The 25,606-nt window shown below is 46.3% G+C and overlaps 1 protein-coding gene across 1 annotated transcript in view; it reads right to left on the bottom strand.

The window, feature by feature from the left end:
• The window catches only part of TMEM178B (transmembrane protein 178B), a 338,501-nt gene that overhangs the window by 37,498 nt on the left and 275,397 nt on the right, over positions 1–25,606 (bottom strand). The gene's annotated exons all lie outside the window — the stretch shown is intronic.

Here is a 25,606-nt window from a genome sequence, read left to right on the forward strand (position 1 = left end):
TTTGCAGAGGACGGAGCCCCTGATGGTGACTGCATCCTCAGGCGCAACACACGCCGAGACAGCTTGGTCCATGAGCACAAAGAGAGATCATTATCATAACAGTTGTCATTTCTTCTATATCTCTGTCATGCCGGGTGCAGCACCACCTTCCCAAGCGTCTCCCTCAGCCTTCTAAGACAGGTACTGTCTTCACCCCTGTCTGAAAGATGGAGAAACTTGCTGAAAGCCGTACAGCTACTGGTGGTAGGACAGGATATCAGACCCAGATCTGTGCAACTACTGGGTCCTTTCCCAGCATCACTCACCTCTCGGGGAGATAAGAACCCTTATTACTGGGCAGGGTCTTGGCAGTCTCCCTGCACCTGCCAAGAATTCTATCCCTTCCCTCCAGGCTTTTCTGGTCTCCCAGGAGGTCAGGAATAAGGAGGAAGCTTCTGGCAGCTTCTGTTCCTCTCCTTCCAAGCCAGCCCCCAGGGGCTCAGCCTTCCTTGCATGTGGGGTTGCAGGGTGGGAGCCACACTTCCTGCTCTCAGACTGAGCCCACAAGCCCGCCCCCTCAGCTCAGCCCAGCCTTCCGGATCAGGCCCTTCTCTGTTCCTCGCCTTGCTGACCCTGCCAGATGAAGCCTGGCACGGGCACTGGGAGGAGGAGGGCGGTCTGGAAAGGCGGTATTTTTAGCAGACAAGAGAGGGCAGAGCTGCTGCCATGTCTCAGTCAGGCTCACTCAGCGTCTTGCTGGGTTTGGTTTCCTCCCAGCTCCCCCCATGCCCTCTGGTGTACCCCCCCCCCCACCTCACACTCCTTCCCTGGCATCTGGCCTCCTTACTTCCTCCTGGGTAACACCCCAATGGGGCTCCAAACAGGAGTGAAGCCATTTGCCTGGGCCTTTCCCTGGGCGGCGGGGGGGGGGGGCAGTGGGGATTGCAGAGCAGCCTGGAGACCCCATGGGCACCCCCCTCTCTTGGGCAAAGTGTGAGGTGGTGGGGGTGGGGGATGCACCTGACAGCCAACTACATCAACCGCCATCCCCCCCATCATGCAAGCTGAGATGGTTTCTTCTCATCCCCAGGAAACAAACACCCAGGTGTCTGTGGGGAGCACCTCACAAGGCATCGCATCCCCTGGATGCCTCTCTCACTCCAGTTACCCCATCCGCAGAGCACACGGAGGATCCCTGGCAGTTTGGCTTGGGACCTCCCGCTGTCTCCCCTCAGCAGATGGATGTGGCCAACACTCCTTGTCCTGACACTGAAGATCAGATGCTGGCAGCCCCTTCCTGCCCCCCAAGAGGAAGATGGTTGAGGGTGGGGGTAGGGCAAAGCAGAACAGCATCTGGGCCTCCCCCTGATGAAGAGGGGTCTGACAGGAGGCAGGACAGGGCTGGTCACAGAGGCAGAAATCCACGGAGAGCCGTGAGCAAGTGCCTGCTGAGTTCTCCTTGGTCCTCCCCACCCATGCTGACCCGGGAAAGCCTGCCCCAGCCAAGAAGCAGTAATACCCTCTAGAGTCATTTCCGTGAACTGCCAAAGATGCCTGATTACCATGCCGTACTGTGCTCAGACCACCAAACAGGTCAGAGGAAACTTTGTTGAGAGCCTTGGGTCCCAGTGCTCAAATGTGCGCCAGGCTTCCTGAGCGGGCTCCCTGCTCCAGCATCTGCAGCCAGCGTGAAATAAGGGAGTAACATTCCTACCAGTGGGGCTGGCACCACTTCTCTTTCAAAGGCCGGTGGTTGTCCTGGCCCCCTATCTCCCCACTGCCCCAGCCTTAGTCCCATAGCCCCTTCTTCCTTTGTCACCACAGCAGACTCCAGGGAGCCAGCTCCAAGCTGCCTCCTTGGTGGAAAAAGGTCCCCTCCTGAATCCATTTGGACTGATTCCGGGAAATGGGATCCTCTTTGCTAAGGATGCTTAGTTCACTCTCCACTGTGGTCAAGGGCAAGGAGGTGGTGGGCATGGGAAGAGAGAGGCCAGGGTATTTTCAGTCTAAAGGAGGTTTATATCCCCTTGAACAGGTCAGGAGATTCTTCCCTTTTTAGTACCTGGCGGGCTTCTAGGAAAAACCTTGGCCTCTCCGGCAGCACTGGAGAGGACAACCCTGCTGAAGCCATAGCGTCCCTTCTGCCGCACTTGGCCTTCCTCATTGGAAGGCCGGTACTAGTCCCTGCGCTCTGCACACCCATGGGAGCAAAAGTACCACCTGGGGGACTGAATGGATAATGTGTCACATCAGGTGTATGTACTTGGGCCAGGGATGGAAAAGTGGGCTGGGCAGGAAAAGGGAAACACAAATCATTAAAAGACAGAAGGCTATTATTGCTGGAGGAGGAAGGCAAAGTGTTTACTTAGAAGACAAACATAACAAAAGGCAGAAAAGGAAATGGAGAGAGTAAGTCCTCTTCCAGAAGTTCTGAGACAGATAATACCCATGTTCCAGATCAGGGAGGGGCTCTGCCTCCAACACAGATTAGGTGCACTCTTCTGTCTCCCAGAGGCTTTGTCAACACAGCTGAGGGTCCTGCTAAGTCACTGCTCCGGAAAGAAGGATGGAAACCAGAGGTCAGGACTGAGTATTTTCACTGACCCGGGAGGATACCCTATGGGCCTAATTTTGCTACAGACGTGCAGGTACAGTTGGTTATGTTGTCCTCAGACCTACGTATAACTCAGGGCAGCTGTAGCAACAACCTGTAGGTAGGACAAGAACTGTTCCTATTTTACAGTGAAGGAAAGCCAGATTTTAAAAAGCTAAATAATTTATTGACAAGTAGTCTCACACCAGTGAGCTAAAAAAGAGTGAGGTGGGTTATTGAGTTGTGTGGGAAAATAAAATTAATAATGTAATTAAAGACCTACTGGGTCATCATGGCAGATGGAACAAATGTATCCAGCATTTCTTCCTCCCAAATAAAGCCAGTATTAGAGTACAAGATATTTTCTAAAGGCAGAAATTGACAAGGATGCAGGAAACTAGGAAAGGAGATGACAGAAACAGAAGATTGGAAGCTGCAAAGCAGATGGACAGTGAAGTTAACTCAGCAGACCTAAAGGGCCAAGACTAAAGCCAGCAGGGGAGAAGGTGCAAACCATCCTACTGAATCCCCAACAGGCTCACGAGCTGGCATCAACAACCACCTTTGGATCAGGAAGTTAAGCAGAGGGGAGAGAGATAAAACAAGGATTTGGTGCAAGTTGTTTGAGATAGAACTAGAACCCTAAATCCCTTCACCCCTTCACCGGCTCCATACCTCCAGGGGACACCCCTTTACCCCACCCCCCAGGGTGGAGTGGGGGCCAACAAGCACAGGGGAGGGTGGCCGGTACAGCTGAGGGTTGTTAGACATGGGGTGAGTCTCTGTGCACATATAAAATGTTGAATGTCTACCGTTAAGATGCCCACCCTCTTCTGCCCGGCTCCCAGAAGCTGACTGCCACACCTTTGCCCTCTAGCCTGGAAGCAGGCAGAGGCCTTTCTGGTGATGACCAGCACAAGAGAAAGTACCTAGACACACTGTCACTTTGGTGGGGGTGGGGGCAGAAGCAGCCCCTCTGGCCACTCTGCAGTGAAGCTCCCCATTGACAAGCCCACTCCCAACTCAGTGCTTCCAGGCAGCTTTCAGCAGTCTACTTGTAAACATGAGCATCCCCAGATAGCTGAGAAAAGCTATGACCTGGGAGAAAAAATTTGAAGAAACAAACTGCAGGGAAAAGAAAAAAAAGTAATAATTATTATTGGAAAATGCATATCAAAACCATGAGATATCACCTCACACCTGTCAGAATGGCTATCATCAAAAAGAACACAAATGACAAATGTTGGTGAGGATGTAGAGAAAAGGGAACACTTGTACACTGTCAGTGGGAATGTAATTGGGGCAGCCGCTATGGAAAACAGTATGGCGTTTCCTCAAAAAGCTAAAAATAGAACTACCATATGACCCAGCAATTCCACTTCTGGGTATATGTCTGAAGAAAACCAAAAACATTCATTAGAAAAGATGCATACACCCCAATGTTCATAGCAGCATTATTTACAATTGCCAAAATCTGGAAGCAACCTAAGTGTCCATCAATGGATGACTAGATAAAGAAGATGTGGTGTGTATATATATATATATATATATTATATATATATATATATATATATATAATATATATATATATAATGGACTATTACTCAGCCATAAAAAAGAACAAAATTTTGCCATTTCCAACAACATGGATGCACTTGGAAGGCATTATGCGAAGTGAAATAAGCCAGATGGAGAAAGACAAATACTGTATGATCTCACTTATACATGGAATCTAAAAAATACAACAAGGTAGTGAATATAGCAACAAAGAAGCAGACTTACAAATATGGAGAACAAACTAGCGGTTACCAGTGGGGAGAGGTGGGGAGAGTTGGGGAGGGGCAATATAGGGGTGGGGGGTGAAAGGTAAAAACTACTGGGGATAAGATAGGCTTAAGAATGTATTGTTCAACATAGGGAATATAGCCAATATTTTGTAATAACTATAAATGGGAAGTAACCTTTAAAAATTGTATACAAAATAAAAAATAAATTTTAAAAAGTATTATTAATATCCCCAAGATAAAAGAAGAAACATAGTTTGCCTTCATGAAATAAGAACAGGACACTATTGAAAAGAACTAGCTGAAGGACAAAAATAATACCCAATAATAACAGAGTCAAAATCATTTAAATTTATATTATAAATTTAAATTATAAAATCAATTCTAATTTATGGATTAATAGTCTTATCCTGTTCCAAAGATTTAGTCTTACAAAATACACACAGTACAACGGGATAAAAATAAGGAAATGCAGGAAAGAGAAAATAAAGAAATAAAAGGAAGATAAAGCCAGATACCACATTCACACATAAAATTCAGTACATGAGGTCCTTAGAAAGGTTATTACACTTGCCATATTTGGTTTTTAGGCATTAGATATTATTTCCATTATCTTTAAATCTTTGCTGCTTTTTGTTTGCATTTGAGACAATCCCAAAGGCCAGTCCGCCTATGGAATGACCCATCTACAAATGGCCCCTTTCCTGTCCATCTGCGTCACACTATGTGTCAGTTTTATTTCTTCAGGAGTAAGAAACTGCCTTTTTCACTCTTTTTGATCATTCACTGTGCCCACAGCAGGACTTTGCACCCAGAAATTAACATAGTTTATACAGCTGACGCTTGAACAATGCAGAGGTTGGGGTGCCGACCATCAGCACAGTGGAAAATCCACTTATAACTTACAGCCAGCCCTCTGTACACTCCGTTTCTCTGAATCTGTGGTTCTGCATCCGTGGATTCAGTCAACTGCAGATCTTGTACTACTGCAGTGAGCACTCTTGAAAAACACCCACGAATAAGTGTACCCCTGCGGATCAAGCCTGTGTTGTTCAAGGGTCAACTGTTACTTCTTTCCCCATCTCTTCCTGCCTTTTTGTGAAAAGAAGGAAAGGAAAGAAGAAAGAGGGAGTGAGGGAGGGGAGAGAAGGAGTGAGGGAGGAAGAAAGAAAGGAAAGAAAGGGGAAAACCTGACACCTATCTGAAGCCTTGTTAAAATATGACGCAGGGTTGGCCAAAGAATAATCCCGTTAGAAAGAACCCAGAATGGTGAACTGGACTCCACAGGCAACGGCTGAGATAAAGGAAAATCTTCTCATGAATCACGCTGGGTCTGAGTCCTTTATCTGTAATCCAGGACCTTCATGTTTGATGTTCTAATATCCAAAATGAGAAAGGTGCATTCTAAACATTTTAGAAACAGAATTTAGTTCAGCCCAGCAGAAAGTAGCAGGAGAAGGAGGTTGGTGATTGGGGAGGGTGGGGGAGGGAAGGCAAGGAGAACCATTCAATAGAACCAGAAAAAGCAGTTCTCCCTCCCGGAAGAATTTTGATTTTGAAGTTTACACTCCTATTAACATTTAAATGCAAAGGTATTGCTTGCAACTCTACACGGGAAACCAGGATATCTGCATTTAAATAAACACCACTTAGAGAAGGAAAATATACATGGTCTCTGAATATCTTTCTATTTGCTCTTTAAAGACCTTGCACAAAATAACTGATGAGGATTGGAATTTTTCTCCTCATTGAAAAAGCAGAAATGGTGAGTGTAAGTGTGTGTGAGAACTTGCCGTGCCGGGAAAGACAGGAGCCAGAAAGGGAGGACGCTGTTTTAACAGTCCCAGGGTCAAGAGCTTTGCGTGACCTGAGGTCCTCCCCTCTGGCCACACAGGGCACGTCTGCGTGACATGAGCACACTGCCTTGGCTACAAGGGTGGAAGACTATCAGCTGCCCTGGGAGCTGGATGTGCATTCATGAATTAAACAGCCCCTTGGCGCTCAAGGTCACAAGAGTCGGAAGGCAGAGCCAGGTGGTGAGGACAGAACTCAGGGTTTTTGCCCCAAGGGGTCAGTCTGGAAAGTAAGAAGTGGAGAGAGAGTGGGCCATGAACATGCTGGCTGTGGGATCAACTCAGGATAAGCTGATTCAAAGGAAAAGGAATATTCCAGGAACCAATTGCTGCACAGCAACCATCTCTGAAGGAAGCGGAGGTTTTGATTCTGTGTAACCATATAGAGACTCAACAGATGGCAATGGAAGCATGAATTCTGGGACCCAGGCTGCCCCGGTTCAAATCCTGGCTCTGCCAGTACTGGCTGTGTGAACTTGAGCAAGTAAGTCCACCTCTCTGGATCTCAGTTTCTGCATCTATAAGTGGAGGTTATGACAATACCTCTTTCAAAGGGTTATTAAGAGGCTTAAATAAGTTAATATGTATCAACTGCTTAGAATAGTACCTGGCACAAAGCTAGAGCTATATAAGTGTACGTAGAAATGGAAGTCACTTAAATTAAACAGGTTCTCTCTCTTTTTTCCCATGCACCACATCTCTGGCACGTGCTGTACACGATCATCCAAGAGCTGGTCAACGTGTTGCAGTTAGCCTCTAATTAAGGATTTGGCACCCAGAGGGAACAGGCTTCTGGAGTCTGTTCTTACACCTCTCAGGTACCAGGAGAGGCTTGGGGGGAAGGCTTTGTGTTTCTATTTGTTAACACTGAGATGCATCCACCCTGAAGTGTTGATGCTTCCTATCCTCAGGGGACCAAGACAGCTGGTGGCCACGGCAGCTAACAGCAGGGGTGCCGGGGGCTGTAGAGGCTGCTTGAAACCTGGGCTCTTGCAGTGAGCATGTACTGATCCAGAAGGAAGGGAGACAAAGCAAGACAATGACTCTTCAGCGATCTGGTTACTAACGCTGAAAGAGAGCCGTAGCTCACAAGTCTGGACTGTGAACCTATGTTGACGTCTTCTTTGCATATGTGATTAAAAGGGTTTGCCTATAGATTTCTTCCAGAGTGTCAGTTGGTTCAGCATCGTAATGTAGTTATATTTAAGAAATTATTTTTACGCGAAAATAAGACAGTTCTCAGGTTTCCATGAGAAAGTGCCCTCCGCCCACCCCTGCGCCCCCATCCTCCAAGCCCCCCGTGCCGCGGCCATGACAAACTGCAGTTCCCGAGTGGCCTGGCACTTTGCTCCCTCCTTCCTTGATGGCGCTGTGCTCTCTGCCAACATGGCTGCCCACACGTTCCACCTGGCGAGCTTCTCATCCTCCTTAAAATTTCCCTAAAAAGTAAGTGTCTGGGAGGCTGCCAGGGTACTTTTAGTAGACACCGGTGTCCAGTGCCTGTGGCCCCTGTGGCACTTGGTTGATATCAGTTCTCTAGCGCTTACCATGTCTTACCGCCATTATTTATGTCTCCCTCCCTCCAACAAATGTGACCTTGTTCAGAGGCTGTGGTCACACCGGGTTTGTCTTCCTTGTCCCCAGTGCACTGCCTGACATAAGCAGGTGCTCAATAAATGTTTTCTAAATAAGATCACCATTCCATCCTGTAACGATTACTAAAACTGTGCGCCACGGACTAAAGCAGGGTGAGGAGGATGTGCTTCCCCAATTCAACCCACTTCAGTGACTCAAATGTCATTGTGACTTGCAGCCAATTTCTCTCTCCTCCAATCTTATTTTTAAAAAGCAGCATTAACTATGGCTTAACAATTCCACATAGCTTTTCATTGTTCTACACAAAGGAAATAGCAACACGGGTTCAGATTCCAGATCGCACAGAGCCATGCAACGTGGGGGCTCCTTACTGTAAAGTTTAATGAGCACATAGGATATCTCACAGATTACGAACCCAACAGACCTTTCTGTGCTGCACCTCCCCCCGCCCCAAGTCAGGAAGAGATCGTAGGGGAAGGGAGATGCTGTAGAAATAAGAAGTGGTTTCTGGGTCAGAAGACAGGCTCGAAGCTTCCTGCTCCTAAACCCTACCTCCGGATTAGAGAGCCGCCATAAATAGGGACATTATGCGATGCTGCCATGTACAAATCACATCCATTGTCAAAACAAGGGAAGGCAAATTGCAAAATTTGTACTCGCCTGATGAAAGAAAGCTAGGTCAGCAGCTAAAGCAAGTGCCTGGAGAGAAGAAAGAAGTGGGGAAAAAACCCAGAACCAAGAGGCAGAGTCCCAAACCAAAAAAAACAAAAAAAAAACACCTCAAGAATGACTCCCTTCTCCCTGCGGCCACACTGCTAAGGCAGAAACTGCAGCTCTGCCAACCAGATACACCTGAGTAAACCCACCTGGGGCCGGGTTCTGGCTCCCCAGGGGTCTTCCTCCGGGGAGTGGTAAGCTAGACCAGTACAACCTCTGTCCCACCCCAGAGAAGCTCCCATTTCTCCTCCTCTATATCCCGTGTCACTGACAGCTGCTCTGAGTGTGGAGGAAAGAAATCAGGGTGTTTTGGCAATAATGTGCTCCCATAGTCCCCACAAAGCAATCAGAAGACACATGGGCACCTTAGACAGGGCTACGCTTTCCAGAAAAATGCTTCAGGTAAAGAATTTGGTTGATGGCAAAGAATTTGAAAGCCCTGGGGAAGAGGATGATAAATGGGAATGGATATTTATTGTGCATTTACTACACGCAGGCAGTGCTGAGCAGTTTACACAGGACACGCCCATCAAGCCTCCCCGTGGTTCTATAAGGGAGATTCTGTTTTTCTCACTGTGTAGACTTAGAAACTGAGACACTGTCATTTCAGTCGATCAAGGTCACATAGCCAGTAAGAGGCAGGCCTGGGAAAGGGCCTCAGTCTGCCTCAGTCCTTTCCAGATTGCATGCCACATGAAATCCTGGAAAAGAATTTGACATTCAGTAAAATGTAATGGAATATTATCCATCTTTTTAAATGACTCTTTTGAAGAATGTCACTGACAAGGGGAAAGTTCATAACAGAATATTAAATGAAAAGTCATGCTCAAGCCCACATATTTCATACGACCCCCCAGGCTATGGTCGTACCTATGTTCACCCAAGTACGTCACACTCACTCGGTTAGGAAAACCAAGAAAGAAGTCCACCAAGTGCTAACAGGGAACCTTCCTGCATGGAGATATTCGGGGTTTTGTTTGTTCTTTTCCACAATGAGAGTGTGTTACTTTAAGGGTCATACTTTGAGTTCTCTGGGAGAGGTGAGCTTTATTGTTTTTTAAAGTTCTAAATAGAAACAACGAGGCAAACTTAGCTGATAGACAACGGTGATCTCAGGCCTGGCCACAGAGTCCTTCTCACGAGTACGCCCTTCTTAAAGACACACTGCCACTTACTAGTTCCTTTCTCTTTTTAACAGTGCATGCTAAAGACTTGCTATGCTTTTCCTTAGCCAATAGCACATACTGTGGAAACACCTGCCGGGGGAGGGCAGCTCCAGCTCCGGTCAGCACGGGTTGATTGCCAGCAGTGGGGCTCGAAGAAGTCACTGCCCACTGCTGCCAATCTCTCTGCACGTGATTCTTCCAGGGAGGTGCGTGGGTTCCCTCAGTACACACCCTCTGACTACATCCCAAGCTTTAGGGACTTCGCAGATACCCCAGAACTTCAAATGACTCACATGAATGTCTCTATAGCAACTTTCTTACCTCAAATGTCCCTTCAACTAATGAGGTTCCTATGAACAAGTATAGCAATTTCTGTTCGAACAAAACGATGCTGTAGAAACAAACACTGAACATGATGTGTGAAGACCTGCATTTGAGTCCCGGTTCTCCACATGATGGCTGGAGTGCATTGGACAGGTCACACCGAACTCTTAGTTCCGAAGCTCAGAACAATACACAGAAAACAACAAATGGAGCTGAGAACAACAGATGACCAGCCCCTGCTCCCTCCATAACTAGAGCTGTGTTGGCCATCTGGCAGCCCCTGGCCACGTGTGGGTGTTGAGTACTTGAATCTGCCATCAAGGACCCGAATTGAGACGTGTGAGTGTAAAATACAAACCAGTTGTTGAAGACTTGGTATGAGTTTTCATAAAGTAACTCAATAATTTTTATATTGCTTACATGTCAATGTGACAGTATTTGTATATACTGGATTAGAGAAAATTTATTACTAAAATTAATGTTCTCTGTTTCTTTTTACATAGTTAATGCAGCTAAGAGAAAATTTTAAATTGGAATGTGGTTTGCATTATATTTCAATGGACAAGATTTCTAAGGAGAGGGGTCAGACATCATGCAGAACTTGCTATGAGGGTTTGGCAACTTGTAGAGCCTTCTCCACCTTCAGTTTAATAGGAGGTGAGGAAGGAGAGATTGATGTGCGAAGGTTCTTAGCAGTAAGAGTCAGCAGTGGGCTGTGTGTTTTTCCTGCTTCCCTTGGAAGCTTCTCCACTGTCACTATCAGCACCACCTCCTCAGGCCAAGAAAAAGACCCTTGAGAGAACCACTTGGAGAACGCACACAGGTCTCCTAGAGGTTAGAGGATGCAGTACCGACATGCGGCCTAAAAAAATGAGATAAGAGGCTGGTAAGGGCTGCCCGCAGCAGCAGAACAAAGACAAAGCTTTGCACTCAGTCTAGCTGGGGAAGGATGCTGTGCTTTCTCCATGGGCCAAGTGGATGCCAACGAAGACTAAAAGTTCCTTGAAAAGACGCTACCCAAGAGCTTTGCCTGGTAGGGTGTGAGGACTCCAACTGAGTCTCCATTGGAGGGGGTAGCATCAAAAGTGGGGGCTGGGGACGGAATAGGAAGTCAGCTGGAAGGGGCACTGCCCACATCAGGAAACGATAACGTGTGGTCACTCACTGAGAAGCTTTTCCAAAGGAATCACAAAGGGACCCTGTGAGAGACAGAGCGGCACGTGGGCCCTGCCACACGCAGGGCACTAACAGAGAGCAACCCACCAGGCAGGCTAGACCCCATGGCCCTTTACTCATCCTTCTCCCCTCTGTCCCCTGCTCCTCCAACCCTAGAAGAAGCAGATAGAGTAGGGCTAAAGACAAGCAGGTGTTACGATGCTCAAGAAGCAGCAGAACAGACCTTCTCTCTCATTGCAGTTTTCCAGAAGTCAAGCCACGCTTTGGAGAAGGGAGAAAATTTAGACTAAATCCAAGACTGCCAGTCTGATACTAGATCTGACTCCAGTTTTGATATCTACAAATGAAAGTTTCCTAGTTTACTAATACCTGAAGGGTTCCCAAAGAAACTATGGGATCTCTCAGAGATGTCAACTAGGAACAGGAGACCAGACAGAATGGGCCAAAAAGAGAAAGAAATAGAGTTGCAGATGCAGCCTTTTCAATAAATTGGTCATAAGTGACCTTACGCAAGTCATGTCTGAAACAAGAATGATGATGATGATGATGGTAACACAGCTAGCCTTTTTTACGTGCCAGGCTTGTCCTGAAGCACTTCCTCTACGTGATCACATTTAATCTTCCCCACAAATTGATGCGCTTCTAATTCTCCTTTTACTGATGAGATAATGAGTAACTTGCCCTAAGTCAGGCAGCTTGGAAGTAGGAGAATCCAGAACTCAGGCTTTTAATCACTGTGCTTTACAGCCTCCTAGAGTCATTGATCAAGTGGGATCTGTGACAGCCCTTTGTAAACTGTGAAGTGCCATCACAAATGCCAGTGATCATTCATGTTCACTGGGAGGCTACAAGGCAGAGGAACAAACACAATGGGCCCAGCGGGCGTTACTGGTATCAGCTAATAATGTGTACTTAGCAGCTTCAGGGTACGCCAGTCATTACAAACAACGTGGGAAATACAAGATAAATAATTTCTCCCCCTCCCTGGCCCTTCCCCAAATCTTCAAATTTGTAATCCTGGCAAATTCTGTTTTCTAATTTAGAAATATGATTATGAAAGGGCCTAAGAAGTGTGTGCTTACCTCTGTCCACATTTAAGCGGAAAGGTCTTCCAAAATCCATGTGCATGGGATGGCAGGAACAGGCAGTGTGGCAGAAAAAAAAAAGACTTTGGAGTGGTAAGGACCATGGAGTAGTGGGGGAGCACTGCTCTGGGGAACAGGAGGTCTGGCCTTTGATTCCTGCAGTCAGTTCTAGCACCGTAGGTAAGTCATGTAATTTCAGTGTTCCTCTCCTTTCTAAAATGAGGATAATAATACTTTTCCTGCCTGGAGGTCTAGGGGTAGACCAGATGGTTCTGCTTTAGTAGTTGCGATTTTCAGCCCCATTTTTTGCAATATACCAGCTTGTCTTTAGCTCAAGTGATGGAGCACAATTCAAAAATAATGAACATGTTACTAAAACACTACTACTGTATCATGGAGCCATTTTTGAGAAGTGCTAAACGATCATAAATCAAGTAGGTAACATAAATCAAGGGAGGCTGTACACCTCCCACAAGGCTGGGAGTCACGTGTATGAGACGGCAGGGCTGCTGCCTCCTCGGGGTCAGCGCTTCCTTCCCCTCGCTCTGGTTCTCTCCCCTGTTAAGGGGATGCTTGCTAGTGATCGGCAGTCAGTGAGTGGACCTGGTTGACCTCTCCTTTCCCCTCGTGCCTTCCTCTGTGGCTCTTCTGATTTGTCTTTGGAGGCTATCTGCGACCTTGGCTTCTTTGGCAGATGGTTAAAGCTCATTCAAAGAAAGATCTTGCCAAGAAAAGGGCCTCTGTAGAAGGAAACTAAAATTATATCCTAGCCTCCACTTGAGAACAATTCATAAACAGAAATTCCCTCTTTGGGGTCAACTTATATTCATTTATTCATTCAATGCATGTTTATCAAGCAGCAGTTACGTGCTACAATGAAACGGAGCCCCTGACTTCATGAAGGGCACTTTCCTGGAAGAGAGGCTAATGGTACTCATATACACGTACGTCACAACATGAAAGGTGGTGATAAACGCTCTGAAGAAAAATAAAGTGGGTCAGGGGATGCAATGGAGTGGGGTGGAAGCGGGGGAGTTACTAGTTAGTATAGGGAGGTTAGAAGCGCTCTCTTAATTAAGTGACCTTTAAGCAGACACCTGAGGGAGTGAGGGAACGGACATGTGGATATCTGGGGGGAAAGCCTTCCAGGAAGAGGAAGCAACAAAAGCTGAAGCACTGAGGCAGGAATCTGCTTTTCATATTTGAGGAACAACAGGAAGATGGTATATTCTACACAATCCTGTATAGCATTTTTGTCTTCACAATTACTAGTGTAACATGCTGACTTAGAGCCACAGGATAAATCTTGGTGATGGTTTGGAAACAAAGATGTTCTTGGTATAACCAGCTAAGTTCTGTTAGAACTTAGGAGAAAAAAGCAGTAGAATTGATAGGAATTGGTGACGGATTGAGTGCGAAAGATAAGGGAGGGGGACATGTCACCGATGACTCCCAGGTCTCCATCTTGGATGAAGGGGGAAATGATGATATCATGGACCCAGATACAGAGTAAAAGAAGAAGCAGAGAGTGTCACTTCTCTGTTTGCACTTACTTTTCTTTTTATTTATTTTTTGGAGGCGGGGGTGGAAGGAGGAATGGGAAGAGCCAGTCTTTCAAGAGAAGGGAGGGTGTTCAGTTTGTTAAGTGCTGAAAGGACATCGAACCAGAGATGTCCACTCTGGCACTGGCCAGACGGGTCTAGTTGGAAAGAGATTCGAGTTTGGCATACTGACCTGAGAACCATGGAGTTAAAGCTATAGGACTGGATGCCTGCCCTCCCAGGGGAGGTGTGTAACAATGAGAAGGAAAGAAGGCCAAGGACAGAATGTGAACACCAGTACTGAAGGGATGAGAAGAGGGAGAGGAGAAGAATGAGAATAGAGGGCTCAACAGGGCAGGGCAAAATCCAGGTGAGGGACATCATGGGAGGGGCAGGAAGACAGGGCTGCTGAGATGGAAGAAGAGCTCACGTCCTAACACAGTCAGCAAAGGTGGGCTGAGCGCCGACTGGGTGCTGGGAGTCGGGCCAGCCAGAGGGGCACGGTGTTCCTAAGGTCGGTGTGGTCTCCTCCACTCAGAGCTCACTAGATTTATAGCTGGGCGGTCCCTCGTGACCTGGGGAAAGACTCCTTCAGTGGAAGTGAACCTCACGGAGTTACTAGGAATGAGTGGGAGGGAAGGCCAGTTTGATACTTTGCTTTCACTTAGCCTGGCTCTAGAGAAGAGGAGGGAAATGGAGAGACAGGATAGAACATAGAGTGAAGGGGAATTTTCTTTTCCAAAGCTATGCAAAGCCTGAGTGTATTTCTATGCAGAGAAGAAAGAGTTAGCAGAGAGGATGAACCCAAAGATACCAGAGGCGGCATCCTTTCAAGTGCTCCGAGTCCTGTCCAAATCAAAAAAGCAGACCCACACACGAACACAGGTATGTCCCTGGTTCCACCTGACAAACGTGGGCAACAGAGCTCAGTGGGGACAAACCCTGGGGGTCAGACCACCTGGGCTGGAAGTCCACAGCTACCCCTGACTGGCCATGGGATCTTCACCGCTCTGTGCCTCAGTTTCCCCATCTGTGAGCAGGGATAACAACAGTGCCCACCTCAAAGACTGTTATGAAGATGATATTTTTACATCACTCGGAGGCTGGCACAAAGGAAGTGCCAGGAAAGTACTCGGAAAGTAAGGGCTAGAAATAGACACCCGCGGACGCATACACCCACACGGGCGGGCGCAGTAGGAGGAGCGATTTGAGAGTTTGAGAGAGAAGCCAGAGGGCAATGCCTGGTAGGTAGGAGGGGGCGGGGTTAGAAAGTGGGTGAGTATGCAGGGGGGCATACCTTCCCTCTTTCAAAGCCCAGCAGGGCTCAGCCCAGAGCCTCGTCGTCTCTGAAACCTGTCTCGAGTACTTCTACCCAGAATCACGCATTCTGTAGGAAGTCTCCAGCTCCATGCTGGACCCCGTGGGCTGGGCCTCCTGCTTAGGGCACATTCACTAACTCATCTATTTGTTCCTCATCTGCAGAACTCCATCTCCCCTCCAGGTGTTGTTCTACAAAGACAGGTAAGGCTCCAGCCCTTCGGTCAAGGTCACTGGTCCAGAAAACCTTGGGTCTTCTCTATACTGTCTGCCATGTTTTATGCGCTCATTCAATCACTTGGAAAGTGAGGTGGCATGACTTCTCCTCTGTATCTCTAATACGCAGTGCATCTGATTCATAGTATTATATTATCTGTGCACCTAATACATAGTAGGAGCCCGAAATCCCCACAGAACAAAGGAATGAGTGAGCCCAGTCCATTCAGCAGGCAACCGAATGAGTCGGAGCCCTGGTGTCTCCCCGAAGATCAGCTCTCAAGGGTGAGAGGAGCTGACATGTATTCGTCACTCACGACGTGCCAGGCACTGTTGACAGTACACAGCTCACTTAGAGCGGTTGATGGGAAAGCCTTCTCTACTTGTTTTGTTGAGAAGCGATGCCTAATGGCTTCACTTTCCTGTTTTCAAATGTTTCCCATTATGTACGGTTTGCTTTCTATGCTTGACGTGTCTCACGTGACTGGAAACACTTTTCATGCTTCACGTGGAGTCAGTCACTTTTGAATTTTGCCTGTGTTCGGCTGCTGGGTCTTTTGTTAAGTAAATGCTTGTTATGCACTTTGAGTCTGGTTCTAGAAAAGACGAGCAAGTCCACCCCTTCGGCCCCATGTGCACCTCTCTGCTCCGCCCTTGATGCTATCTTTGTTCTGAGGCAGTCTATCCACGCCTGTTCCAGCCAGGGGCACATTAATGAGGCCAAGGTCATTGGCAGATTGGTGAAAACCCACAACCAAACAGGAAAAACTGGGCAAAAACTTTTTGTTTGTTTCTTCCAAGGGAACTAGTGTGTTTGATTTACCTGCGAGTTAGAAAAAGATAATAATAAATGGATCATGGATTTTTTTAAGTGTGATGGATAAAATCTTTAAGGCAAGATGTTTCTATACGGATATTCACCCTTTTCTCCTCCTCTCATGACTTCGAAAGGAACGGTGGCCAAGTGGAGCTCACACCAGCTCATCAGGTCTCTGCGCGTCCTGGGTCCTCCCGCCCAGGGGCACAGAACAGTTCTCAAGTTCAAGATTCATGTCTGCCTTCTGGGGACACCATCTGTGGCATTGGAAAAGAGCTAAAGAGTCAGGGCCTTCTGTGTGTGGAGGATTTGGATGCAGTGGTGGGGGGAAGGTTCCGAGACCCTGGGCTGGAACTCATGGGTCTGTGAATAGAATGAACTTGACTCTACTGGCAGGGTCACCTAGATGGTCTGTGCAGGTTAAAAACACGGAATTCATTGTCTTGCCTGCTTAGGGGGCTCAGCGCCAGAGAACACAGGGCAAGAAGACTCAAGGCTTTGGAACTGGGAGGAGGTTGAAACCTGCCTCCTTCTGGTTCTGGAAATTTATGACTCACAAAATATTCCTCTTTACTGCAAAGTGAAAGTTTATCTGCATTTATGTTAAATGGTATTTAGGCTGCATTTAAATATATTTGTAACCTACATAAATGGGAACTAAATGTCCCCTATTCTGATGTCTAGTAACGCTACATCAAGGTGCAGACCTCTCCCCTGGGCCTTCTGGACATCTTGACAAGGGTGGTCTCCCTGCACTTCTAATCCTGAACCTTTCACACCCAATTCCTTATCTCCACTCTCAACTCCCTTCTCCTCTACTGATGCCAATGGCATCACTGTCCTCATGACCATCTGTCCCCCACCCCTCAGTGACACTTTGAATCCCCCTCCCTTTTGGCCCCCTTCATTTCTGACCAGTTGCCAAATTCCCCGGATTTCGTTTCCACGAAAATGGACGTGTGAATCCTTCCTCTCCACCCCCACTGCCTCTGCCTGGTCCTCCTTACCTCACCCCTGGTGCAGTCAGATGAGGCCGAAATTCATTATTAGGGATAACATCTGGCTCTGTGCCTTCTGGCCCCGTGACCTTTGGCCCTTCAGCAAACCTCAACTTCCCCATCTCTAAGGACAGGCAATAAAATGAGAGAATTTACATAAAATGCGTGCAGAGCATCTGGCCCTTAATTGAGCCCAGTAAGCACCAGTTTTTTCCCTACTTGCTGAAGTGCTCCCCAGAGTCCTTCCTTCTGGGATTTCTCTGCTCCAACCCGCTTCATGCTCTGCAGCCAGAGTAATTCTTCTAAAGCTAACCTCACTCTCTCACCTCTGTGCTCAAAACCTTGTATTGCTTCCCACCGTCTCTCGGAGTTAAGTGCACCCTGAAGGCCGAGTTTCAGACTCTTCGTATCCGACCCTCATCACCAGCACAATCTCTTTTCCCTCTTCTCACCTTCACACCCTCTATGCTGCGGCCACGTGGATGGCTTCCCCGCATCCGAGACCGCCCGCTGCTCCCCTAGGCTCTCCCCTTTCCTCCTGCTGGAGGGAAGCACCTGCTCCGTGTCTATGTGTCCAGACCTGATGCATCCAGCTCAGCCCGTCTCTGAACCCTTCGGAAAGTCCTCCTGAAACTTAGGCAGAAGGTACGCTCGCCTTCTTAGGACACGTAAGTGATCAATTTAACTTGATTTGCGGCAATAACTAAAATAAATAATAACACACCCATGTAATTTACCCAACTTTGAGCACTCTGTAGGGATCGTTTAATTGTCAAAGTTAAATGATGTTTATGTTAAGGAGATGCCATTACTAAGTATATAAATACAAATTTATAGTAGCTTAGTGTGTTTGTGGGTGTGTAGGGATAGATGGAGACAAAAGCCAGACACTAGCTTTCTATATTGAAATTTCCGTATTTCTAGATAGTAAATTAGTTGGAGAAATAACAGTCATTTGCAGATATTCTCTAGTGAAGTATTAATTTTTGAATGTTATAAGCTGACCAAACATATCCTTCTATGTAAGGAGTCTATTGCAGACATTAAAAACCCCACCATGAAAACTGAAAACAACTGAAACTATTCCAATAATCAGGAAATAGTTAAATAAATCATGGTATACTCACAACAGGGGCTATTATACAGCCATAAAAATGATGTTTTTGAAGAAATTAAATGATGTTGAAAAAAGCAAGATATGAAACGGTATATTCTGTCCGCTCCCAGACATATAATAATAATGATTAGCTTTAAACGCAAGTGATAACAATAATAATAAGCAAGGGAAAAAAGACCCAAAGAAAATACACCAAAAGGTTAATCGTGGGGGAAGAAGATTACAGTTGATTTTTACATTCTTCATTATCCTTTTCTGTGGTTTCCGAATTCTCAATAATAGGCAAGGGCTGATTTAAAATCGAAGAGGAAAATATTCAAAGCATGACTCAAAAACAAATACAGCAACAAGCAAAGGTCCTTGGGCTTAGGTGAGGTGTACAGGGGTAGCGGGAGTTCAAGCAGCTCTTTCAGCATCTCTAGCCAGAAACCGTCCTCCCTCCTGCATCTCCCTGCGCCCTGCGCCGTGCAGGCGTTTGGTTTCCACAGCCCAGTCGCAAAGGCTTCCTCATCAACGGCCTCTGACTCAAATACTGAGAGCAGCTGCCCCCTGAATACTCTCCACGACTTTCCCTACAGGCAGGATGACCCAAGGATGCCAGGCCAAGGAACCAAGGTCTTGCAAAAGAACCAAGCGTTTTTGTTTTGTTTTGTTTTGTTTTTTTCTGTAGCATCTCTGTCCACCACTGACAATGCCTACTAGTAGAAGTCATCATTTTATTTACTAAGTTTTTCCAATTCTTAAGACTATTCTGCATTTGTGCACTAAACAATCTCTCAGTGGGCCTTTTTCAAGAAGCAGAACATACACAGGAATCTCTGAAAGCAGTGCCAGTGTGACTTGAAATGATTACAGACTGATGGACACATGCTGTGACCCGGGCGGGAAAAACACTGTGAAATGAAATCAGTTTTCTGTAGACAAGTAGAAATAAGAAATATATATGTGCCTTGACGAGGGTATCAGCTGTAAAATCCTGAATGTCAGACAGAGGATGGGGGCAGCAGAAAACTGTTTTGAAGTTGGCACCATGCTTGGCACAGAGAAAGTGCTCAAAGAATCTTCTTGGTTGACCCACTGACAATTTTTGTAATGTGAAAGATCGTCGTGACACGGCAGTAGAGTGCTACCATCTGTGCTTCTCTGTGACATTATGAAGCTGCGCATTCTTCTGAAGCTCTAAAGAAGAGCAAAAGAATTCACCAATTACAGTGATGCTTTTCAATGAAAAGTGGAAATGTCGTACGGGAGACTCAGAAGAGTCTGGTGTCAGTCTGCCTGGGTTTAAGCACTGGCTCTTGTCAGCCATGCGACTTTGAGGGTCTCTCTCAGCCTCAGTTTCCCCATCTGTAAAATGGGGTTGATAACAGTGCCTCCCTCAGAACATGATGGTTAGAGGGGACTATTTATGACACGTATTAGATGCTCCATGAAAGTGAGCTCTTCGGGAAACTGGGCAGTGGCTGAGCTTAACTCGGAGTTCCCTGAATACTCCACATCACTGGCAAAGTGTTTTCTTTCCCTTCCGTCATCTGAATCTGTCCAAATGCTCTTTTGCCAATGGCTCACATAAAATAAACCCCAACATTTTCCAAAAGTTAAATGCATAAGTTAAGTGAAAGTTTTGTTTTTGTCAATCAACAGCACGAATGTTGTTGTCAACCAACTCGCCCTGCTGCAAATCTCCTGAGCCCATGAAGCAGAAATAGAAGAGAAGATCCAGCTGTGTCTGCACTTGCCTCCAGTCGAAGGCCCAGGGCACGTTTAGAGCAGCTTGTTGGAAATTTGAATGAGGCTGATGCAGAGCATCCAAACGTTGGTTGGATTTTATACCTAGTCTTGGCCTCCCCCATGCTCATCCTTAGGGTCTGACACCGTGCCTTGCTTCAGAATAATGACAGCATATTCCTGCCATTTACTATGTGCCAAATAAAGCACTGTTCTAAAAACTTTGCATTTATTACATCATTTAATTGTCATGACAACCTTATGCTTTGGAGATGACTCAGAGGGACACCCTGCCCAATGGGGGTCATTTCCTACTGAAAAAATGACAAGCGGACTCAATCAGATCCTCTTTGGAGATACAGGGATGTGAGGGCCATGTAGAAAGGACAGGTCACTCAAGCTCAGCCTGAAATTCAAAACCACGGAGTCACAGTTTCCACGGAGCCCCAGCTTGGAAGCCCTGGGACCCAGGGAAAGTATGGAGCTAAGGATATGGCTTACCCCACATTTCATTCCCTTGTCTCTTTGTAACAAAAGCTGGTCAGCAAAGACAATCTGGGCCTGCGTCTCTGCAGTGACTTAAAGGAGACTCAGCAGTAAAACCCACAGGAGCCAAGAGATGCTAGATCCCGAAAGTTCAGCAGCCCGTCGAGCTATGTGAAATAAAAATGTGGACCATTTTACATTAAATTCGATTACTGAGTTTGCACTATTGTTTTATTTGGTGCTGAGCAATGTGCCTCCCACATAGACTCCATAAATGCACTGAATAAATGGGTAAGTTGTCTGAGTTATACTTTCAAATTGAATACACCAAATACGATAATTTTGCGAACAACCCAAATTATCCATAATACATTTTTACGTCCCAAAAGTGAGAAAGTGACTTGGAATCAATAAAAGAGGCTTTCAAAAAAGTTATTTTTATATTTTTGTTTTCCTACAAATGTTCATTTTGTGCTTTAAAACGGTTTAGGAGCGAGGATATACCTCAAGTGGTAGAACACATGCTTAGCATGCACGAGGTCCTGGGTTCAATCCCCAGTACCTTCTCTAAAAATAAATACATAAATAAGCCTAATTACCTCCCTCCCCACCTCCCCCAAAAAGAAAATATATGTATGAATTTAAAAAAAAAAACTTAAAGAAATATTTTCATGGTGGTTCCCTCCCCGACCTATTAAAACTGTGTTTATCCGTAACATGAAATTTACCATTTAAGCTGTTTTTAAGTGTACAATTTGGTGGTATTAAGTACATTCACGTTGTTGTGCAACCATCACCACCATCCATCTCCAGAATTTCTTCATCTTCCTGACAGAAACTCTGCACCCAGAAAACACAAAATCCCCCTTATTCCCTTCTCCCTGCCCCTGGCAACCACCTTCTACTTTCTGTCTCTATGAATTTGATGACCCTAGGAAACTCACATATATGGAATCACACAGTGCCTGTCCCTTTGTGTCTGGCTTCTTTTACTTAGCATAATGTTTTCAAGTTCCATCCACGTTGTAGCTTGCATCAGGATTTCATGCCTTTTTTTAAAAAACTGTGGCAAAATATACATAAGATAAACTTTACCATCTTAACCATTTTTAAGGGTACAGTTCAGTGGCCATGGTCGTTCATATTTAATATGATAGGTGTAGCGACCATGACAACAGATTGCACAGCCCTCCTCACTTCTCAAAGCTCTTTCAGAGCTAATATCAAAAAAGAGGTCAGGAGATCTGGACCTGGCTCTGCTGAGGACTTTACAAGTCGCCTCCCCTCCTGAGTCAGCTATGTCTAGGTCTCTGGTGACTGGTCTCAGGCCAGAGTGTATGGGTGGATTATTACAATCCATAACTAGCCCCGGTTTATTTAAAAAAAAAAAAAAAAAAAAGAGGAAAAGAAAACACCCAAGGATACGGTCTTAAGGGAAGGAGCAAGAGTGATAACAAACAGAGCTGGAGACCTGACTTGTGAACGCATCTGCTCGGGGCGGGGGGGGGGGGGGGTTCATTTGGTGGAACTGGTTGTATCTGCATTAGCAAAGCAGCGCTACTCCAGGCCGTCAGCTGTGGTGCAGAGAGAGGCTCATTACACAGACCAGGCACCGTGCTGAAGCCCAGGAAGACATGCCAAGTCAAAGCAAAGTGCTCCGAATAGAAACATAAGCCCCTTTTTACACTGGGAAGAAACTGGGAAAATTTGAAGATGATGTAGGTGATGCTGGGGTAAGAAGGAAGCAGCAGAACAAGATGCACAAGACAGATGAGTGTAGAAGAGGCAGATGACTGCTGGGCCCAGGACGGCAGAGCAAGGACAAAGGGACGGCCCTGAGCCACCCACGTCCCCAGGGCTCAGAAGAGGAGAGAGGCCACAACTCAAACCCCAAGGGAGAAACGGCAAATTTGAAAGGAGCTGCGAGCTTGAATCCCACATTGTGTTAATTAACAGAGCTGTGATTTGGCAATGAGCGCCCAGCAGGGGCGATCATCTGCCTGATAGAGAAGGCCTGCTCTCCTGCTTTCCTGATGGATTGTCAAGTGCACGAGCCATGAAATTACTTTTTAGGGGGAAAAAAAAAAAGACAAAGACAGTCCAAGAGGACAAGCACTTACATCTGTGTACTGGAGAGACGCTTGTTCTCTTTCTTGAAGAAAACAGGCTAATTACAGAGACCAGAGATGAAACAGAAATATCCAACCTTATCTCTCCTAGGATAGCAGAAAATACTAACTCAGATAAATTAATAAAAATACCAAATCTGCGTGGGGCACTTACAACATACCTGTGTACCTGGAGGCATTGTACTTACACTATCATATAATCCTCACAACAACCCACCATCATCCTCATTTCACAGATGCGGACACAGCTGCACAGAGAGGTTAAGTAACTCGTCTGAGGTCACACAGCAAAATGGAATCAAAACAAACATTTTGTCTTCTATTCCGAGACATTCAATAGCTATCTTATGATTTTAAAACAAAAACAAAAACAAAAACAAAAAACAAAAAACTGTCCTAAAAAGGAGTTATCAAGGATCCCAATAAATACATCTGAGAAGAGTTTCTCTCCCCTCTTCTCTGCAGTGGCTTTGCCCCATCTCTCATAGGCTCTTAGTCAGCGCTCCTGGAAGTACTGCATGGTGGCCTGATCCCAGCTTGGGAGTCTGCATCTTTCTCCACTGCACATCTGATCTTGCCATTTCACAGCCTGAAATCCTTCAGTGGCTCCCACTGCCTTTAGAATGACATCCCAGCTCCTCCACGCACCAGGCAAGGCCTTTTGTGACCTGGCTCTCACTTCCCTCTCCAGCCTCATCTCCTCCAGTCCCAGCCCCCATCCTCTGCCATCTCTTGCTCAGGACTGCACCTTTCATACTGATGAACAGGGGACTCCCAGCTCATCCCGGGCTCTCTGGCCTCCTGTTCCCCTCACCCTGGGCCTTTTCATCCGCCCCTTGGTGAAATGCCTCCAGAGCGCACTGGGCCACCTCCTCCGCAAAGCCACCTGTGCCCAGCCAGACTGAGTTGGCTTCTTTCCTCTGCTCCCTGCACCTCCCATAGGGACCCCTGCTATAGCTCTTCCAACACTGTGTTGTGATGGTGTCTTTCCTCACAACCCCCTTTCCCCGCCGAGACTCATTCCTTTACTCTCCACTCTCACATGTGTGCTCCATCGAGGGCAGGAACTTCAACCACCTCTGGTTAATCACTGTGTCTCCAGCCTCAAAGTCCAGTGGTTCTCTAAGTGTGGCCCCAGGTGCAGCCTCACCAGCCTGGAACCCTGTTAGAAACGCAAATTCCCAGGTCCTACCCTAGACTTACTGAATGGAGTCTCTGTTTTAACAAGCCGCCCAGTTTGGGAACCACTGCTCTAATTCAATGCTTGACACACCATATTCAATAAATGTGGATTGAATGGATACACAGCTGTCGCTAGCCACCTGCTACCTGGAGCCTCTGGTGGCCTCAGAGTTGCTCCATCCTCCCCTGGGGAGGGGATCAGACTTTCTTTCTTAGCTTCCCTGTCTTGCCCGGACAGTCTGGGATCACTGGATTTTCAATCCCGTTCCAGCACTGGCACAGCCAACAACTAGCTAGGTGACTTCGGAACGAGTCGAGTGAATGGATCTGCAGGTCATGTAGACTTTTGGAAATATAATGAACTCAGGGACCAGGCCCAGTCCTGGCTCTCACTGCGCGACTTGTCCTCTGGTCCTCTGCTTTTATTCTGAAAAGAAGACCTGCTTACCTCATGGGGTTGGTGTGAGCCAGTAAGAGAACTGATGTGAACGTGCTTCCTCAGCTTTAAAGCCTCCCATAAATGTGCGTCCCTACTGACAGAATGAGATGTGCTGCACTGGATGAGTACCCATGTGCTTCAGCTCTGAAGTTCTATGATTCTGTGAAATTCAGATAAAATCCCATTTCAATGAACACTAAGAAAAGATGGGGTCCTCAGGGAGAGTGGTGGGTATGACGCTGGTCTGGGCATCAAGCTTGGGTTTTTCCTAGTTCCAATGCCTGCAAGTGTGTGACATGGAGCAGTCACTTACTCTTTCTGAAGAAGTTTCCTTGTCTGTAAAAAGGGGTCATTACTACCAGTCACCAGCCAGGGCTGTCTGAATATAGGTAAGATATCCAAAGTGTACTGTAAGCATTCAAAAATGTTGGGGATTCTGATACGAACGCCCTATTGCTGCTGTTAGTGGTGCAGTTTTCATTCCTGAGGGGAACAGCACAAAATAAGGGACCATCAGGTGGTAAACAATCTAGAAAGAACAATTGTAGTCAATACCATCTTCTGATTATGTGATCCTGGATGGTATAATTTTTGTGCTCCAGACTACAGAGTACTGTTTCTTTGGTTTTCATTTCATATGGTTGGTTCAGACATCAAGCAAAGCAGCCTTTCAAAACCTTCAGTTTGAATATTTCAGGGATCGCCTCTACCAAGAAGTTCATCCACAGAACGTACAATAGCTTAGGGCAGGGCTCAGCAAACTTTTTCCTTAAAGGGCCAGACAGTAAATAGTTTAGGATTTGCAGGCCATGGGGTCTTTGTTGTCGCTGCCACTCAACTCTGCCACTGAAGCACAAAGGCACAGTAGTTGACATGCAGGCCAACGAGGTGGGGCTGGATTTGGGCCATAAGCCACAGTTTGCCAACCTCTGGCTTAGAGAACCAAGGAACTGGACATGATAGAATCATGGTCCCTCCTTCCTCGGCTCCCTTCAAAATGCTTCGTTTTCTTGGATGTTTCATTGTAGAGAATTTGACTCTCAATTCCATTTAATTTCTAGTCTGTGCAGCCTGGGGGTGTGAATTCTAGAAATGTACAAATTATAGCAAAATCCTACTTCAGTTTCTGAAATTGAGTCATGTGGAGTTCATTAGAGGATTTTTATCTTAAATGACATTTGAAGGACCAGTATTAAAAAAAAAATAATAAAACCCAACAATTTCCATGTCTTCCCACACAAACTGCTTCTCTCTCATCCTAATTAGCATACAATGCATTTTATTAAGCAAAAACTTTAGCACACTACATACATTTCAGCTAATCTCTGTTCTCCTAGGAGTTAATCAAAGTTATGGAAAGACA

The sequence above is a fragment of the Camelus bactrianus genome, chromosome 7, assembly GCF_048773025.1.
Source record: "Camelus bactrianus isolate YW-2024 breed Bactrian camel chromosome 7, ASM4877302v1, whole genome shotgun sequence".
Lineage (NCBI taxonomy): Eukaryota > Metazoa > Chordata > Mammalia > Artiodactyla > Camelidae > Camelus > Camelus bactrianus.